Here is a 21,332-nt window from a genome sequence, read left to right as displayed (position 1 = left end):
ACTAAAGTAGAAAGCTTAGTTCAAGTTGCTATAAAATTAAGAACAAATTTATATTCAATAGAGGAAGTTTAGAATGAATGTTACCTTATTAACTAAGTTAGAGGAGGAGGGCGGGTGGGAGACTCTACAGTAGTCGAGTCTCGGGTTTAGCCGCCTTGCTGATATATATGTTCACTGGTTATATATGCTTATTCTATCAAGAAGATCTTGGTGACTGGAGTATCTCATTTTACTCCTTCTTAATTCTCCACAGCCACTGTCTTTTATTCCTTTCCATTTCTCATACATATTATAAATGCAACATTTACTTTTGGGTTAAGGTAAGAATATCTGACAAAAGAAAAGGCATCTGAATTGTGCAATAAGATGTCTGCAACTTTAGAAACAAATCATTGAAGTGCATTGTATTCGAGATAAAACATTGTCTAATTTAAGTAATGAGAAGGAAGTCCAGAGAAATCCACACTTCCTGTATATGTTCAGTGCAGTTGTGCCCAGAGACAGCTTTTAGATTGGCAGTTGTTGTGGTGGAGAAGATGTCAGTGGAGTAGCAATCAGGAACGCAGTGACATTGAGCATTGTCTGTGGATAACACAGCAGCGGCATTGAGCCTGTGAAGAGAAACCATCGCCTTTCTCCTTCACCTCTAACATTGTTAGATTAATTGGAGATGAGCTATCAGAAAAATAGTAGGCGATGTCAACATCCCATCCAGACCCATTATTGATATTACATTAAACATGAAGGCAGTTATCTGGAGCTATTTGTTCAGGAACTGTGGTTGATCTTTACCTCCATAGATCCTAAGTGTGACACTGCAGGGTTTCCCTCGCCTATCAATAAGGGGTTTATTTCAGTGTGTTGTCCCATAGTATCAGCAGCAGCAGCGTCCTTCACAGGATTGGGAACAGCAGCTCCAGAGAGAGGGAGAGATCAGAATCTGAGAAAGTTTGACTAAAATGTTACAACGGTGTATCGGAATCTCAGAGTGATAGATTGGAATGTCACAACCACGGACAAGAGTTTATACTCTGATCTTTACTATCTTTCTGTGCATGAGAAATACAAAGAGCATGGTTAGCAGGTTCGTGAATGACATTGAATGATGGAAATGGAGTAATCAAAAAGTCAGGGCAGGCAGGAACAAAGCAGAGAACAAGGTGAGACTCATCAATTAAACTTCATTTATTTCAATGCAAGAGGACAAACAAGGAAGGCAGGTGAACTCAGGGCTTGTTGAGGAACATGGGACTCGGATATCATAACAATTACAGAGACGTGGATCAAGGACAGAAAGCACGGGAAGTTTAATTTTCCAGGATAAAAATGCCAAAGGAGTGGTAGAAAGATAGGCGTATTGGTGTTTTTGATAAGGGATAGCATTACAGTTGTATTAATGGTTTATATTCCTGGGAATATATTCAGGGAAGATATTTGGGTGGAAGTGAGAAATAAGAAAGGATGATCACCTAGTTGGGAATTGTATTATAAACCGCCTAATAGTCAGCGGGAAATTGAGAAGCATATTTGTAAGGGGATTTCAGTTATCTGTAAAAAGAATTGGGCGGCTATCGTAGTGGATTTTAACTTCCAAATATAGTTTGGAATGACCATAGTGTTTGGTTTAGATGGAGAGGAAATTATTAAGTGTTTACAATAACATTTTCTGATTCAGTATGTGGATGTACCTACAAGAGAAGGTGCAATGCTAAACCAACTCCTGGTAAACAATGCAGTGCAAGTGACTGAGGTGTCAGTGGGGAAGCACTTTGGGGCCACTAACCATAATTAATTTTAAAATAGTGTTGAAAAAGTGTAGTGCGAATCTCAAATTTGATCTTCTAAATTGAAGGAAGGTTAATTTTGATAGTGTTCGGCAAGAACTTTCAAAAGCTAACTGGGGGAAGATTTTCGCAGGTGAAGGGATGAATGGATAATGGGAAGCCTTCAAAAGATAATGAGAGTCCAGAGATAGTAATATTCCTGTTAGGGTGAAAGGAAAGTCTGGTAGGTTTAGGGAATGCTGGATCACAAGAGAAAGTGAGGTTTCAGTTAACAAAAAGAAGGATGCATGTATCAGGTACAGGCAGGAGAGATTGAGTGAATTCTTAGAAGACTTTAAAGGCAGGAGAAGTATACTTAAGAGGGAAATCAGGACAGCAAAAAGGGGATATGAGATTTTTTGGCAAATAGGGTTAAGGAAAAGCCAAATAATTTTTATAAATACATTTGAGACACAAGGATAACTAGGGAGAGAATAGGGTCCTTCTAAGATCAGCAAGGCAACCTTTGTGTCGAGCCACAGGCAATGGGGAGATACTGAGCATGTGTTTTGCATCAGTGTTTACTGTGGAGAAAGTCATGGAAGACGTAGAATTCGATGTAATAATGGTGATATCTTGAAAAATGTCCATATAACAGAGAATGATGTGCTGGATGCCTTGAAACGCATAAAAGTGGATAAATCCCCAGGACCTGATCAGATGTACTCTAGAACTCTGTGGGAAGCTGGGGAAACAATTGCTGGGCCCCACATTGAGATATTTGCATCATGGCTAGTTACAGGTAAGGTGCTGGAAGACTGGTGGTTGGCCAACGTGGTACCACCAAGAAAGGTGGTAAGGCAAAGCCAGGGAACTACAGACTGGTGAGCCTGAATTCAGTGTTGGGCAAATTAATGGAGGGAATCCAGAGGAACAGGATTTACATGTATTTGAAAAGACAAGGACAGAGTCAGGATTTTCGGCATGGTTTTGTGCGTGGGAAATCATGTCTCATGAACTTGATAAAGTTTTTAGAAGAAGTAACAAAGAGGATTGATGAGGGCAGAGCGGTTGACATGATCTATATGGACTTCAATAAGGCATTTGACAAAGTTCCCGATTGGGTAACTGGTTAGCAAGATTAGATCCCATGGAATGCAGGGAGAACTAGCCATTTGGATACAGAACTAACTCGAAGGTAGAAGACAGTGAATGGTGATGGAGGGTTGCTTTTCAGACTGGAGACCAGTGACCTGTGGTATGCTACAAGGATCAGTGCTCGGTCCACTACTTTTTGCAATTTATATATATGAGTTGTGAATATTATGAACACAGGAGGTACAATTAGTAAGTTAGCAGGTGAAATAAAAATTGGAGGTTTCGTGGAAGTAAAAACGGTTACCTCAGAGTGCAGCGGGATCTTGATCGGATTGGCCAATGGGCCAAGGAGTAGCAGAAGGGAGTTAATTTAGGTAAATGCAAGATGCTGTATTTTGGGAAAAAAACATGTTAGAGCAGGACCTATACACTTGGTGGTAATGTCCTAGGGAATGTTGCTCAACAAAGAGACCTTGGAGTGCAGGTTCATAGTTCGTTGAAAGCAGAGTCGCAGGAAGATAGTCTAGTCAAGAAGGCGTTTGATTAGTTATCTTTTATTGATCAGAGCACTGAGTATAGGGGTTGAAGTTGGGAAGTCATGTTGTAGCTGTACAGGATATTAGTGAAGCCACTTTTGGATTATTACGTTTAATTCTAGTCTCCCTGCTCGAGGAAGAGTGCTGTGAAACTTGGCTGTTCAGTAATGTTTTGCAATGAGTTTGCCAGGGTTGGAGGATTTGAGATATCAGGAGTGGCTAATAGGCAGGGGCTGTTTTCTCTGGTGCATAAGAGGCTGACAAGTGACCTGATAGAGGTTTATAACATCAAGAGAGGAATAGATAGGATAAATAGACAAAGTTTTTTTCCCTGGGATGGGTGAGTCTAGACGACAGGGCATAGGTTTATGTTGAGAGGGGAAAAGATATAAAAGGGACATAAGGGACAACTCTGTTACACAGTGCATGGTGCGTGTTTAGACTGAGCTGACGGAGAAAGTGGTGGAGCCTGTTATAATTACAACATTTACAAAAACATCTGGATGGTACATGATTAGGAAGATTTTAGAGGGATAGGGTCCAAATGGAGTAGCTTCAGCTAGGATATCTGGTCGGCCTGGACGAGTTAGATCTGTGTACATACTGTGAAACTCTATGAACCTAGGACTCTGTAAAATTGGCTGGATAGTACAGGGTGATGATTGAAGTTATTTTCTTGGAGTGGATGCCTGTAACGTGCGTTGTGCTACAGGGATCAGTGCTGGAACCTTTGTTGTTTATTATTTACATAAATGATCTGGATGTGAATGTCCAAGCCACGATTAGCAAGTTTGTGGTGACACAAAATAAGGAGTTATCATTGATAGTGAGCAAGGTTATCAATGATTACAGAGGTATCTTGATTAGATGGGGAATTGGGCTGAAGTTTTACAAATGGAATTCAACACAGAACTGTGAGGTCTTGCAATTTGTAAAGAAAAACAATCTGGCCATTGTAAGTGTTGAAGAGACCGAGGGGCTCAGCTATAATTATTTGAAGTTTGTGTCACATGTAGACAATTTGGTTAAGAAGATGTTCAGCTTGCTTGTTTTCTTTGATCACACTTTTGAAGACAGGGGTTGGGATGTTATCTTCAAGTTGTACAGGTCATTCATGAGGCCTGTTCTGGAGTACTGCATGCAGTTCTGTTAGCCCTGTTAAAGGAAGGATATTATTCAGCTGGAGAAGATTCAGAAAAGACTTGCCATCATGTGCTAGAAATGGGGCGGTTGGATCGGCTTTACACACAGTGTAGTGGGTGTCAGGAACACCTTGCCAGCAGAGGTGGTAGACACAGGCGCGGCAGATTAATTTATGATGGGTCTGGATGGATGCATGAGTGGGGGGAAGCAGAAGGATACAGATGCCTAGGGATTCAGCGACAGGTTTAAACAGTAGATTTGGATCGGCTGAGGTTCAGAGTGCCGAAGGACCGTTTCCTGGGCTGCAAAGTTTCTTTGTTCTTTGGGATTCTTTCCAATATCCTTAGAGCAAAGGAGGTTGAGATTTGACATTATGAATGTTTATAAAACAATAAGAGATAGAAGAACATAAGAGATCGGAGCAGGGCTGGGCCATCTGGACTGTCGAGTCTGCTCCGCCATTCAAGACGATCATAGCTGATCTTTTCATGGGCTCAGCTCCACTTTTCTGCACTCTCACAGTATCCCTTGATTCCTTTATTTAGTTCCTTCAGTTCAACAACAACGATCTTAGCTTCAAAATGTTCACTGAACAAGCATCAACTCTGGCAAAGAATTCCATAGATTGACCCTCTTAATTCTGTTCCTTCTCAGTTTCTTCTCAATTCTGTCCTAAATTTGCTCCCTCTAATCTTGACGCGATGGCGTCTTGTCCCAGTTTCACCTGCCAATGGAAACATCCTGTCTTCATCTATCTTATCTGTTCCATCCATAATTTTATATGCTTCTGTAAAATTTCTCCCTTCATTTTCCTAAAGTTAAATGATTAAAGCTGCCGATTACGCTGCAGCACAGTAGTGTCCTGTTTAGACCAGACTAGGAATATTCCATTCAGTTCTGGTCACAGTGCTACATATAAAACTCTGACAGGGTGAGAAAAATTGGAAGCAGGGATGATAATTCCCCTGTCTGGACATCTAAAAGAAAGGGCCACAGTATTGGGTAGAGGCAGGCCACCCTACATCGTAATAAGAATCTGCACTCAGAGTCTGCACTCAACCTGTAGAATACTTTGGTACATAAGGCTGTGGATGCCAAGGCAATTAGTTAAAGGGGAGCAAGACTGATGAAGCAAAAGGGTCTACAGTTCCTATCGTGCATTTTTCCAATGGGTAATCAGGTGGAGGGATGTGTACATACCATGGTAAAAGTGCATATAGATGGTCATCAGCCATGAATGAGAATGGGGAGGCTCACTGATCTGAATGTCCTACTTTTTTCCCGATGTTTTTTACGCAGTCTGCAGGATAGCTCTGTAAATGTTGTCAGAGGCTCAATTGCATTAGAAAGGAGACCTCTTCAGGTTGATATGACTGTCTTTCCATTTTCCGATAGAGAGAACAGATGTTCTGTCTTATATTTTCCATTAAAACTTTGGAGCAGATTGATAAACTTGAGTGTCTTGCTTCGTCGTTTCAAAGACCATTGAAGAGTTCATCACATGTCTGTGTGTCTGGAGTCACTTTTAAGGAATAAAGAAGAAGAAAGACTAATACAGCACAGGCTTTCGGTCCTCCGAGCCAATGCCTTTCCATACTGAAACTCTCTTCACTTCCATGATCCGTATTCCTCTAATCCCTTCCTATTAATCCATTCGTCCAGTAGCTTCTTGAATGCTGCTACTGTGTTGGCTTCCATCACCTCTTTTGGCAATGAATTCCAGGCACTCATTGAACTTCATGTGAAAAAACATGCCTCGCACATCTCTTTTAAACTTTTCCTCTTGCGCCTTGAACATGTGTTCCGCAAGGTCCTTGGAAAAAGCCTTATACTTTCTACTCTATCCACGCCATTCAAAATTGAATAAACATTGATCAGATTTTTAACCTCCACCAGGTCATTAGCCTGGTCTGGATTAGTAACCCAGTGACATTTTCACAGCAGCACGTAAAGATTTAGCAGAATCACACTGAGTTGGTTATTTTTGTGCTGCTTGACAGCTGTGTCAAAACGTACTTCCATCTATTTGATTATCGCAATGTGACTGATGATATTGTAGTTGTCAGATTGTAATTATTCTCCGCTTATCAGACTGGAAAATTGTTCACATTGCCTGAAAGCTGTCCGAGTAGATCTAGAATGAAACAGCTCCCCCAGTGTTACGTCTTGTTATGCAGCACAAGTCTTGAGTCAACAGGCCCTGACACCATTCCTGCAAGAGGACACAAGACTTGTGCTGCATAACAAGACGTAACCCTGGGGGAGCTGATTCATTCCAGATCCACTCTGACAGCCTTCAGGCAATGTGAACTTAGAACATAGAAAAGTACAGTGAGGAACAGGTCCTTCGGCCCACGATGTTGTGCCGAGGTTTAATCCTAATGTAAGATGTAATAACTTAACCAAAGCAGCCCTCAACTCACTGCTATCCATGTGCATGTCTAACTCTTGCTTGTATGTCCCTAATGACTCTGCTTCCACCAACACAGCTGGCAACGCATGCCATGCATTCACAACTCTCTGCATAAAGACCTACATCTGACGTCTCCTTTATACCTTCCTCCTAATATCTTCAGACTATGACTCCTCACACCAGTTCATCATGCCCTGGGGAAAAGTCTCTGGTTATTGACTCTATCTAATCTACCTATTATCACGTATACCTCGATCTTCCTCCTTCTCTCCTGAGAGAAAAGCCTGAGATTATTCAACCTTTCTTCATAAGGCAAGCTCTCCAGTCCAGGTAGCATCCTAGTAAACCTTCTCTGCACTCTCTCCAAAACCTCTGTATCTTTCCTATAGTAGGGCAACCAGAACTGGACACAATATTCCAAATGTGGTCTAACCAGCGACTTGTAGAGCTGTAGCAAAACATTGCAGCTCTTAAACCCGATCACCCTGTTAATGAAAGCCAAAAGACCATATGCTTACTTAACAAATCAATCCACTTGGGTGGCAACTTTGTGTGATTTATGTACGTGCACACTCAGATCCCTCTGTTCCTCCACACTACCAAGAATCCTGTCTTTAATCCTATATTCAGCATTTGAGTTCGACCTTCCAAAACGCATTACTTCACATTTATCCAGGTCGAACTCCATCTAACGTTTCTCAGCCCAGCTCTGCATCCTGTCCACGTCGTGCTCCAGCCTGCAGTAGCCCTCGATACTATCGGCAACACCTCCATCCTATGTGTCATCTTCAAGTTTACTAATCCACCCCTCAACCTCCTCATCCAAGTCATTTGTAAAAACTAAAAAGAGCAGAGGCCCAAGAACAGAGCCCTGTGGGACCCCAATCAACACTGATCTCCAGGCAGAATACTTTCTATCTATCACCACCTCTCTGCCTTCTGTCAACCAGCCCATTTTGAATCCAGATAGCCAAATCTCCTGTATTCCATACTTACTGATGTTGTGAATGAGCCTACCATGGGGACACTTACAAAATGCCTTGCTGAAGTCCATATACACCACATCCACTGGTCAACATTGGTTGACCTGTCTTGTCACCTCCTCAAAAAACTCAATATGATTTGTGAGGTAAGACCTGCCCGTCACAAAGCCACGCTGACTGCCTTTAATCTCACTGTACTATGCCAAATAGTCATAAATCCTACCGCTCAGAATTCTTTCCAAAACTTTGCTGACCACAGATGTAAGACTGACTGGTCTGTAATTACCAGGGATTTCCCTATTACACTTCTTGAAAAGAGGAACAACATTCACCCCCTTCCAATCCAACGGTACGTCTCCCGTGGAGAGTGAGGAGGCAAATATCCTCATCAGCGGCTCAGCAACCTCCTTTCTCACTTCCCAGAGCAGCCTTGGATAAATCTGGTGTCACCCTGGTAACTTATCAATCTTAATGTTTTCTAAAAATTCCAGATCATCAATTTCATCAATCTTGTTCTGGTCAAGACTGTATACCAGCTCCTAAAAGTTTCCATTTCAAACAAGGTCCCTTTCCTTGGTGAAAACCGAAGCAAAAAACTCATTTATGGCTTCCCCTATCTGCTCAGACTCCACGCACAAGTTCCCTCCGCTATCCCTGATCGGCCCTACGTTCTCCCTGATCATTCTCATATTCCTCACGTATGAGTAAAATGCCATTTTATTCTACCTTATCCTTCTTGCTAAGCTTTCTTCTTGCCCATTCATGGCTCTTCTCAGTCCATTTCTGAGCTCCTTTCTAGCAAGACTGTAATCCTCTAAAACTGTGCTAGATCCTTGCTACCTCCACCTTACATAAGCTGCCTCCTTCCTTTTGATGAGAAGTTCCTTTGTTCTCGTCATCCAAGGTCCCTTAACCTTACCCCTTCTTACCTGTCTCAGAGGAACAAATTCATGCATCACTCGCAACAAATGTTCCTTAAATAGCCTCCACATGTTTGTTGTGCCCTTTCTGTGGAACAATTGCTCCCAGTCTGTACTTCCCAACTCACAACTTATATCGTCATAATTTCGTATTCCCCAGTTAAATATCTTCCCTCGGTAATTGCTCCACTCCCTCTCCAAGGCTATGGTAAATGTGAGGCAATTATGATCACTGTCACCAAAGTATTCTCCTACCGCGAGATCTGACACCTCTCCTTGCTCATTGCTGAGCACCAAATCCAAAATGGCCTCTTCCCTCGTCGGCCTGCCGGCCACCGCAGCAGACAGCTGGAACTGACAGCCGGAAACGGCAGATTCAAACCACTGCAAATGCCGTAGGAAAGATCACAGAAGCGCTTCACAGGAGGCTCCCAAGCACTGAGGATGTCACCTAGACAGGGGACGAAACGTCTACAACACAAATTCCTAGCTCGGCAAACAGAACCACAACAATGAGCACCCGAGCTACAAGTCTTCTCACAAACTTTTCCAGAATCTGCCCGCCTATGAGTTCTTCAATCTCTCTACTGCTATTATATGTCTGTAGAAAACCTTCAATTGTGGTGGTTGTTCCCTTGCCATTCCCTGTTGTTTATAAATGTTCTAAACCCTGGAGCATCAAGCAACCATTCCTGCCCCTGTGAAACATATCTCCGTTATGGCCACAACATCGTAGCCCCAAGTACTCATCCATGCACTACGTTTGTCAGTCTTATTTTGGAAACTCCTTGCATTAAAGCAGACACACTTTAACTGAGCCCTTTGTTTCATCGCATGAGAAACCTTCCTAATAGATTCAATGCATCCTGTTACTGCCCCATTTGTAACTATCACCATCTCAGACATGTGGGTCTGATTCCCAACGCCTGCCAAACGGTTTTAAACCCTCAAGAATCACATGTGGAAATCTCCCACCCAGGACATTTGTGCCCCTCCGATTCAGGTGCAATCCTTCTTTCATGTACAGGTCCCATCTTCCCCAGTAGGTATCCCAATGGTCTAGGTATCTGAAGCCCTCCCTCCTGCACCAGCCTTGCAGCTATGTTTAAGCTGCATTTGCTGACTGTTCATAATCTCACTACCTTGTGGCACCGATAGCAAACCTGAGATCACTCCTCTGCTCGTCCTGCTCTTCAGCTTCCAGCCTAATTCTCTGTAGTCACTTTTCTGATCGTCAATGCTTTTCCTGGCTATATCATTGATGCCAATATGTACTACGATTTCTGGTTGCTCACACTCCTCCTTCAGAATCCTGTAACCCCGACCGTGACCCCTGACATCCCAGACCGTGGCACCAGGGAGGCTACACACCATCTGGGAGTCCCGTTCCTGACCACAAAATCTCCTGTCAATCCATCTAAATATTGAGGCCTCTATCACTAGTTCTTTTCTATTTTCTCCGCTTCCCTTCTGAGCCACAGTCCCGGGCTCAGTGCCAGAGACCTGACAACTATTGGTTTGCCCTGCAAGGCTATCCCCACCAATATATCCAAAATGGTATATTTATTGCTGAGGGGAACGGAGACAGGGGTTCGCGGCTCTGACCGTCAGTTTCCTTTCCTCCCACCGACAGTAACCTAGCTGTCCTTGTCCTGTGTCTGGGGAGTGACCACTTCCCTGTATGTCCTCTCAATTTTCCCCTCAGACTCCCAGATGATCTGTACTTTATCCGGCTACAGCTCTAGTTCCCTAACTCGGTTTTTGTGGAGATGGAGTTTTAGATATAGTCGGTAGAGACATATGAAGTGTCTCTCGCCTGCCACATTCTGCAGGAAGAACATGCAACTGCCCTAACCCGCTACTCTGAAAGCCCGCACAGGACTCAACAAGGAAGAGAAGAAAAAAAACACTGGGAAACCTGAAAACTTACCTGAAACCTTTAACATATTCATCTGAATAATTTCATTTCCAATAATTTTGAATCTTCATGTGTTTCCCTCTGTTTCTCTCGCTGACCATGTCAGCATCAGCGTCAGTGGCAGTGATGTGGCATTGTGCTGTTTTTAGAACCAATTTGTGGAGCTTGCATTATCGTTCACTTCCTAGTGTATGGCGTACCATATTGGACAGCATGTTTGAGCAGCTTTGACACACATTTCTGCAACTTGTTCAAAAACAGAAATAGCAAGAGGGATCTCATCAGGACTGGTAGCAACCATGGAGTGGGCGGCACGGTGGCACAGTGGTTAGCACTGCTGCCTCACAGCGCCAGAGACCCGGGTTCAATTCCCGCCTCAGGCGACTGACTGTGTGGAGTTTGCACGTTCTCCCCGTGTCTGCGTGGGTTTCCTCCGGGTGCTCCGGTTTCCTCCCACACTCCAAAGATGTGCAGGCCAGGTGAATTGGCCATGCTAAATTGCCCGTAGTGTTAGGTAATGGAGTAGATGTAGATGTAGATGTAGAGGTATGGGTGGGTTACGCTTCGGCGAGGCGGTGTGGACTTGTTGGGCCGAAGGGCCTGTTTCCACACTGTAAGTAATCTAATATAAAAAAAACAGAGTGAATCTTTTTGGTCCAGTGACTGTTCTTTCACACTGCCAGTTTCGACAACAATTTTGTTTTGTTTCAGATTTCCAGTATCCACAGTTTAATGAAAATGTGTTGTGTCTGATTCATTTCTGGAGAAACTGGCAGCACGTGTGAAGACAGAAAATCAGAGTTGATGTTTCCATTTCAGCATGACGCTTCTTCAGAACTGAAAAAATTGGAAAATTGGCTTTTTATCCCTTGGTAGAGCTCGAGGAGGGATAATGGGAAACAGACGGTATGGAGGCACAGTGGAAAGGACAAACGTGTGGTGAAAGAGAAAGAGTTGTAAAATGGGTGTGAATTAAGGTGAGAGAGGGGGTAATGTCCTCTCTTCATACAGTACAAAATAAACAAGTCACAATAAAGACAAGGTCAATGGGAGACCAGGAAGGACAAAGTATGGCAAATGGAGAACAGTCATAATGGAATCAGGCTGTAAACTTATGGAATCCAACAGAATGTAAACTATCAAAATGTAAAGTGACGTGTCACTCAAGTTTGGGTTGTGCTTCATTGGAACATTGCAGCAGCCCAGGAATGAAATGATAACATGAGATCAAGGTAGGTTATTGAAATGGGAAACAATTAGAAGGTCAGGGTTATCCTGACAGAAAGAGAGGAACTGTTCCTCAAAACACTCTCTGTTTGGTCTCACCCAATGTAAAGAAGACTGCGTTGTGAGCAGCAATGACAGGACACGATTGAAAGTATAAAAGTGAAATGCTACTTCACCTGGAACATGTGTTTGGGGCGTTGGACAGTGAGGAGGGAAGAGGTAAATGGGCGAGCTTCTGCAAATACGTGGGGTTGTGCCATGGGGGCGTGCGGAAGTGTTCGGAGTGATGGAGGGTGTCACAGAGGGAATGCTCCCTGTGAAATGCTGACAAAAATAAGGAGGGGAAGATGGGTTTGACAATGCTGTCCTGCTAGAGGTTGTGCGAGTGGCAGGGGCTGCTTCTTTGTATGCGAATTCTAGTGCAATGGAAATTTAGGACAAGGGGATCCGTATCATGTTTCTGGAAAGGAGAGGAAGGGTGAGCTTGGGGATGGGTCAGTCACAGCTGAAAGCCCTATTCACCAGAGTTGTGTGGGAGTTCTCATTTGAAGGAAAAGGAGCCATATCGAGTCTTCCCAATGTAATGTGGCATCAACGAACAGAAATGATGGAGACGGGAAAAGTGGGAGAAAAGAGCCACTTACAACTTGATCATGTGTTCAGTCTCATGCAGAAGTTCCCCCTGAACGACTGGAAAGAATTAAGAATCACAAAAAAATATTTATGCTGGAGGCCCTACAGCATGGAAATAGACCATTGAGCCCAATTCCACATCAACCCATTGAAGTGTAACCACATAACACCATTCCCCTACCCTATACTCTACACTTACCCCTAATAAATGCACCTTACTGAACATCCCTGAAATCTATTGGCAATAAAGCATGGCTAATCCACCTAACCAGCACATCTTTGGGATTGTAGGAGGAAACGGGGACAGCAGAAGGAAACCCACACAGGCATGGGGAGCATGTGCAAACTCCACACAGATACTTGTTCGAGGCTGGCTCCCTAGCACTGTAAGGCAGCAGTGTGAACCACTGTGCCACTGTGGCATCCCAAATTAACCTCTTAACTGCGATTTCTGTCTTGCATCTGCAGTAAAGCGGTGTGTGAAAATAGAATGTCAGTGGCAGATATTTAAGCAGATTTTTCATAACGCTCAGTAATGGATGTTTCTGATCAAAATAAAGTACTCAGTAAAATGATGAACCACCCACGTTTTGCAAAAGCTTTCAAGCAGGATATTCAATCACAAACTCAAGAATTCAATTTGGTAAGCAGTAGTCTCGGCCAGATTCGGGATACTTATTTTAGGAATCCGAAGCAGATAATATAAAGTGAAGAAAAGAACAAAAAAGGAAAGTAGATTGGCAAGAAAGATAAAACTAAACAGCGAAAGCTTATCCATGCATGTTGAAAACTAAAATCAGGATGATTGTGTGAGACTTGGAAGAAAGAAAGTTAGGGAAATATATGTGGGATAATGAAAGGATGTGACTGGGGAACTGGTTGCAGGATTTACACCCGAATTTTACATAATTCCTCATGGGGAAGACACTGTCAATGTCTCAGTGATTTAAACAAGATGGTGATCAGAGGAAATATCTTGAACATCGTTTAACAAAAGAAACACAGTTTTCCCAAACAGATAAGTCTAAGGATAGACAGCTCAGCCTAAACTGATGCTTGGTTTAAAAGAAGTGATTACTGAGTGACTGGCAACATTATTTGAAATATTTATAACTCTGTGGATTGAAGGAGCATTCCAGCAAGACGAGAGATCCTTCAATGTGGCTTTTGTCTTCATGAAGGGAGCAAGGCAGAAAGAAGGAATTTACAGGCCATTTCATCTCACTATTTTGACTTTGAATCTTCTAGAATCCGCAATTAAGGAATGAATTACAGAACATTTAGAAAAGCTTAACACAATCAAAGTCAACATGGATTTGTGAAAGGGAAATTATATTTTCCCCAGTAAAATCAAGCAAAATATTGCTGGAGATACGTGAGAACATAACGAGCAAATTTGATGAAGTGGATTGGTCGAAAGTTAATTTGGCTTTCAACAGTTTTTCAATAAGGATACACAAAATAATATTTCTTACACACGATAGCAGCTCATAGTGTGGCAGGTAATGTACTAGCATAGAATGAGGATTAGTTAACATACAGAAGATGGAGAGTAGGGATTAATGTGCCTTTATCAGGTTAAAAATATCAGTCCTATGGCAACAATTATTTCCAATCTGTATTGATGGCTTGAAGGTGTGGACTGTGCATTGTATACACGAGTTTGCAGATGATGCTTACAAACGTGGAAGGGCATGTTGCAGTAAAAATGAAAGTAATCTGGAAGGGAATACAGATACGGTCAGGAAGTGGACAAATTCATGACAGATAGCAGATATTTAGACGTTTCTTCATTGTAGTTAAAATGAATAAAGCAGAGAGCGGCGGGAGCTGGGCGAAAGTTCAGACGGAGCGTTTGTTATTAGAGTGGGTGTGTTCTAAACCCCAGGTCCTACAAAGTAGGGTCTCCCTCCCTCCCTCCTCCTCTAACCTTAATTAATAACCTTAATTAAGAGTCCACAGACTTGCCATAGGAAGAGGGTCTAAGGAAGTTTAGATCGAAGAGTGAGGCTACAGCTCAGGAATCTTGATAAGGAGGTTGAGTAAGAGATTACGCCACAGTTGAAGAGGGTGAAGACATGACTGCTCAGCTGGTTCAGTGCGCTACGTGTTTGATGTGGCAGGTCAACGACTCTGGTGTGTCTGGCTCATATATGTGTGGAAAGTGTGCGCACATTCAGCAATTGACCGAGCATATTGCAGCACTGATGAAAGAACTCGAAGACCTTAGGCTCATCCGAGAGAATGAGATCTTTCTGGACAAGGCCTTCAGTGATGTTATTACACCAATCATGCCAGAAGAGAGCAGAAGAGTGCAGACGATGAGGAAGGCAGAGAGGAGACAGGTGCAAGAGATGCCGGGAGAAGTACCTGTCAGGAACAAGTTGAAGCTTTTGGAAACAGTAGAGTCTGATGACACTGCCAGTTCGCAAGGCGGCCATGTTTGTCAATCAAAAGTTGCCGCAGAAGCAGAGCGGAAGAGTCGGACATCGCATAGAGCCGTGGTAATAGGGGACTCCATCGTGAGAAGAACTGACCGGGGTTTTTGTGGCAGCAGACGGGATTTAAGGATGGTATGTTGCCTTCCTGGTGCTAGAGTGAAAGACATCGCGGACAGAGTGCAGGACATCCTCAAGGACGAGGGTGAAGAGCCTGAGGTGGTGGTACACGTCGGCACAAATGATGTCGGGAAGAAGAGGAGGAACATACTACAGCGAGACTTCGGAGAACTAGGAAGAAGGCTAAAAAGCAGGGCGTCCAAGGTGGTTATCTCCAGTTTGCTTCCAGTTCCTCGGGCTAGTATGGCCAGAAACCAGGAGATAATGGACTTGAACGTGTGGTTGGGGAACTGGTGCAGGAAGCAAGGTTTCAAGTTCTTGGATCACTGGGGTATATTTTATGGTAACCATAAATTCTACAAGAGAGACGGCTTGCACCTTAATAGAACAGGGATCGGCATTCTGGCAGGCAGGTTTTCTGCTGCAACACCGCTACATTTAAACTAAGTAGCAGGGGGGAGGGGACAAGCTGGATGTTTAAAAAGGAAATTGAAGGGGTAGTTAGAACAAGAGAAGTCAAGAAAGACAACTGTATCAAGGAGGCAGAAAACTGGAAAAGGCATCATGCTGTAAAGTTGAGTGAAATAAGGGTTGAGGGGAAGGGTGAGAGCAGTAACAAATTAAAAATTCTATATATGAATGCACGAAGCATTAGACACAAGGTGGATGAGCTTGAGGCTCTTTTGGAAATTGGCAGATACGATATTGTGGGGATAACTGAGACATGGCTTCATGGGGACAGGGCCTGGGAAATGAATATTCAAGGCTACACGTGCTATCGTAAGGAGAAACTGATGGGCAGAGGGGGTGGGGTGGCCTTGTTGGTAAGGGAGGATATTCAGTCCCTTGCGCGGGGGGACCTAGAGTCAGGGGATGTAGAGTCAGTGTGGATAGAGCTTCGAAACACTAAGGGTAAAAAGACGCTCATGGGAGTCATCTACAGGCCCCCAAACAGTAGTCTGGATGTCGGATGTAAGTTGAATCAGGAGCTGAAATTGGCTTGTCGCAAAGATGTTACTACAGTTGTTATGGGGGATTTTAACATGCAGGTAGACTGGGAGAATCAGGATGGTATCGGGCCTCAAGAAAGAGACTTTGTGGAGTGCCTCAGATATGGATTTTTAGAGCAGCTGGTGCTGGAGCCGACCAGGGATAAGGCGATTCTGGATCTGGTATTGTGTAACGAACCAGAATTGGTCAGTGACCTCGAAGTGAAGGAGCCATTGGGAAGTAGTGACCATAATACAATAAGCTTCAATCTGCAATTTGAGAGGGAGTGGGTACAATCGGAAGTGACAATATTTCAGTTGAATAAAGGGAAATATGGAGCTATGAGGGAGCAACTGGCCAAAGTTCAATGGTGCAATACCTTAACAGGGAAGACCATGGAGGAACAATGGTGGATATTTCTGTGTATAATGCAGAAGTTGCAGGATCAGTTCATTCCTAAAAGGAAGAAAGATCCCAGGAGGAGACATGGGCGGCCGTGGCTGACGAGGGAAGTAAAGAAACATATAAAGTTAAAAGAGAAAAAGTATAACTTAGCGAAGATAAGTGGGAAAACTGAGGACTGGGAAGCTTTTAAAGAACAACAGAGGATTAGTAAGAAGGAAATACGCAGAGAAAAAATGAGGTACGAAGGTAAACTGTCCAAGAATATAAAGGAGGATAGTAAAAGCTTTTTTAGGTATGTCCAAGGCAAAAAAATGGTTAGGACAAAAATTGGGCCCTTGAAGACAGAAACAGGGGAATATATTACTGGGAACAAAGAAATGGCAGAGGAATTAAATGGGTACTTCAGATCTGTGTTCACTGGGGAAGACACAAGCAATCTCTCTGAGGTAACAGTGGCTGAAGGACCTGAACTTAAGGGAATTTATATTTGCCAGGATTTGGTGTTGGAGAGACTGTTAGGTCTGAAGGTTGATAAGTCTCCGGGACCTGATGGCCTGCATCCCAGGGTACTGAAGGAGGTGGCTCGGGAAATCGTGGATGCGCTGGTGATTATTTTCCAGAGTTCAATAGAATCGGGGTTGGTTCCTGAGGATTGGAGGGCGGCTAATGTTGTGCCACTTTTTAAGAAGGGTGGGCGGGAGAAAGCAGGAAATTATAGACCAGTTAGTCTGACCTCAGTGGTGGGAAAGATGCTGGAGTCTATTATAAAGGATGAAATTACGGCACATCTGGATAATAGTAACAGGATAGGACAGAGTCAGCATGGATTTATGAAGGGGAAATCATGCTTGACTAATCTTCTTGAATTTTTTGAGGATGTAACTCGGAAGATGGACGAGGGAGATCCAGTGGATGTAGTGTACCTGGACTTTCAGAAAGCTTTTGATAAAGTCCCACACAAGAGGTTAGTGAGTAAAATTAGGGCGCACGGTATTGGGGGCAAAGTACTAGATTGGATAGAGAATTGGTTGGCTAATAGGAAACAAAGGGTAGTGATTAACGGCTCCATTTCGGAATGGCAGGCAGTGACCAGTGGGGTACCGCAGGGATCCGTGCTGGGACCGCAGCTTTTTACAATATATGTAAATGATATAGAAGATGGTATCAGCAATAACATTAGCAAATTTGCTGATGATACAAAGCTGGGTGGTAGGGTGAAATGTGATGAGGATGTTAGGAGATTACAGGGTGACCTGCACAAGTTAGATGAGTGGGCAGATGCATGGCAGATGCAGTTTAATGTGGATAAATGTTTGGTTATCCACTTTGGTGGCAAGAACAGGAAAGCAGATTACTACCTCAATGGTATCAAATTAGGTAAAGGGGCTGTTCAGAGAGATCTGGGTGTTCTTGTCCACCAGTCAATGAAGGCAAGCATGCAGGTACAGCAGGTCGTGAAGAAGGCTAATAGCATGCTGGCCTTCATAACAAGAAGAATTGAGTATAGAAGCAAAGAGGTGCTTCTGCAGCTGTACAGGGCCCTGGTGAGACCACACCTGGAGTACTGTGTACAGTTCTGGTCTCCAAATTTGAGGAAAGACATTCTGGCTATTGAGGGAGTGCAGCGTAGGTTCACGAGGTCAATTCCTGGAATGGCAGGATTGCCTTTCACGGAAAGACTGAAGCGACTGGGCTTGTATACCCTTGAGTTTAGAAGACTGAGAGGGGATCTGATTGAAAAATATAGGATTATGAAAGGATTGGACACTCTGGCAGGAGGAAACATATTTCCGCTGATGGGGGAGTGCCGAACCAGAGGACACAACTTAAAAATACGGGGTAGACCATTTAGGACAGAGATGAGGAGAAACTACCCAGAGAGTGGTGGCTGTGTGGAATGCTCTGCCCCAGAGAGCAGTGGAGGCCCAGTCTCTGGATTCATTTAAGAAAGAATTGGATAGAGCTCTTAAAGATAGTGGAGTCAAGGGTTATGGAGATAAGGCAGGAACAGGATACTGATTAGGAATGATCAGCCATGATCATATTGAATGGCGGTACAGGGTCGAAAGGCTGAATGGCTTACTCCTGCATCTATTGTCTATTGTCTATTGTCTATTGAATAAGGATTGATATTACTGAAGCATAAAAGGTACAGAGGGGGTTGGACAAGGTAGACGTTGAGAAGATTTCTAATCCTGGGCGGAGTCTTGACATCGAAGACATTAATCAGGAATAAGGGACATTGATTTAAAAGTGAGATGCAAACAAATGTCTTCTCTCAGAAGGTCGTGAATGCTGGGAGTTCACTAACCGAGAGAGTTATATTACTAATTAGATTCCCTACAGCCTGGAAACAGGCCCTTCAGACCAACAAGTCCACACTGACCGTGTGAAGAGTAACCCACCCAGTCTCATTGCTCAACATTTACCCCTGAATAATGCGCCTCACACTACAGGCAATTTAGCACGTCCAATTCACCAGGCTTGCGGGAGGAAACTGAAATACCTGTCGGAAACCCATGCAGACAAGTGCAGAAAGTGCAAACTCCACACACAGGCAGTCACCCGAGTCTAAAATCAAACCTAGGTCCCTGGGGCTGTGTGGCAGCACCTGCTAACCACTGAGCCACCGTGCCGCTCGTGTTGGGGAAGTTTAATCACTGGATCTGTTTATAGCGGATGTGATGGGCTATTGACATATTGGCAATTTGAGGGATGCAAGGAGTTGGCAGGAAAGTGGGGCTGAGTCTTGGAGTAGATCAGCCATGTTCTTATTAATGGGATGAATATCTACTCCTCTCTCTATTAGATGTTTTCTTACATTCTCTCAATGAAAACGAGCTGGTTATTTTCTTCAAAGTCGTTTTGTGTAATTTTGCAGTCAGGGAGAGCAGAGGATTCGGTTGAGTTAACCATGCGTGAGGTATGGGGGCTGTATTCACAATGAATCTGGGTCTGCAGCATGACCAACATCTAGAGCAGAAATTGCAGATTGGGCAATCCTGGATAGTGGGATTATTGGGTGGGAGGCTCTTCCTGACCCCACCTAGATTTTCCAAATACATTTTCCCAACCTACATTTCACCATCAGAGTGGCCTCAATGTGCTCCTTCGGTAGCAGTTTTGAGGGGCAGAATGGAACATCAGAAGACGGGACACAGGAGCACAAATGGTACTTTCAACCCTTTGTCACAACTCCACCAGTAAATAAGTTCGTGGATCATCTCATTATGGTCCCAGCTGCACTTTATTGTCAATACCACATTATCCCTGATTCACTTGTCTATCAAAAAATAAACTAAGTCAGCTACAATATAATTTAAAGATCCGTCCAGCATAAACCTCTGGAAATGAGAATGCTGACTTGAATGAATTCCAAATTTTTCAATTTCTCCTCATCCCTGTACTGCCCATGCTTGGATGGGTCACTATTTCCTTTTCTAGTCGCTCTTCTCCACTGGTCACAACTATTTTTCAATATAACCAGGTCAGTGATGTGGCCTGGTATAGGTCTCAGACTGCATCAGGTTTTGTGATAGGAACAGTTCAGGCAGATTTCTTTGGTCAGCCACAAATAACTGGTTTATTCTTAAAATATGTTTCCTCAACACAGATGCAAAACTTAATGACAAGTCATGGTCGACACAGAGACCCTTCCGCTCTCCACCCGACCCACTTGTTTGATTCAAGATCTTGTTTGATTCAAAAAGCTCATCTCTCATTCCAGGGTAACTTGTTAAACCTCCATAATACAAGCCCTCCACCCCAGGAATAAATGAAGTGAAACATGTCTGAACTGCTTCCAATGTAATTATATCCTTTCTCAGGTAAGGAGACAGAAAAAATACCTTCACACACAGCCTTCCATTTCTCACTCAGACTGGGTACAGTACAGCAGAACATCCTTTCTCCAAGATTTGGAGATGCCGGTGTTGGACTGGGGTGTACAAAGTTAAAAATCACACAATACCAGGTTATAGTCCAACAGGTTTAATTGGAAGCACACCTTCCAATTAAACCTGTTGGACTATAACCTGGTGTTGTGTGATCCTTTCTCCAAAGTTGATTCAAAGTCCTCTAGTGGGCACATTTAAGGTCTTCTGTTGTCATTAAAAATATCTTCAATTTATTGCAAAGTTGAAGAAATTTATTTTCGTAGAGTGTTGTGAGACTTTAGAATGCTCTTACTTAGAGACCATTGGGAGCAGAGATGTTGAATTCTTTTGAGGCTCATACAGGTGGAATCATTTATAAAAACAGATTCAAAGATTGTTAAGGGGTGAGCAGGAACTTACGATGTGAGGGGGAAATGCTGACAGTAGCAACAATTGAAAGCATGGCTGTCTGGAACATCTGAGAACACAATAGGAAAAGAAATGTTAACGTGGAGAAAAATTTTAAAAATATTAACAGTGATAGAGTAAAACCACTGCAATCACAAAAGACATGGGGGTGCTCTCTCATTAGAGAAAAAACACTTCTGATGTTTTATCCTCAGGGTCACTACACCTTGGGCGACATGGTTGAGATTGAGAAAGCGGGCCCTTCATGGTAACCTCCGTCAGTGTGGGGAATTGAATTTGCACTGTTGGACTTCTGCATCACAAGCAGCCACCCACACAACTCAGTACAAGACGATGGAACTGTGACAGACAGAAATGGCCACAGACAAAGAACAACAGAAACTTTCATAAGAAGGAAGATGTTACAGTTCAGGTAATGTTCAAGGTAACGGCTAGGGATGA

This window comes from Chiloscyllium punctatum, chromosome 45 (genome assembly GCF_047496795.1).
Source record: "Chiloscyllium punctatum isolate Juve2018m chromosome 45, sChiPun1.3, whole genome shotgun sequence".
Lineage (NCBI taxonomy): Eukaryota > Metazoa > Chordata > Chondrichthyes > Orectolobiformes > Hemiscylliidae > Chiloscyllium > Chiloscyllium punctatum.
Note: the sequence above shows the minus strand (reverse complement) of the source record.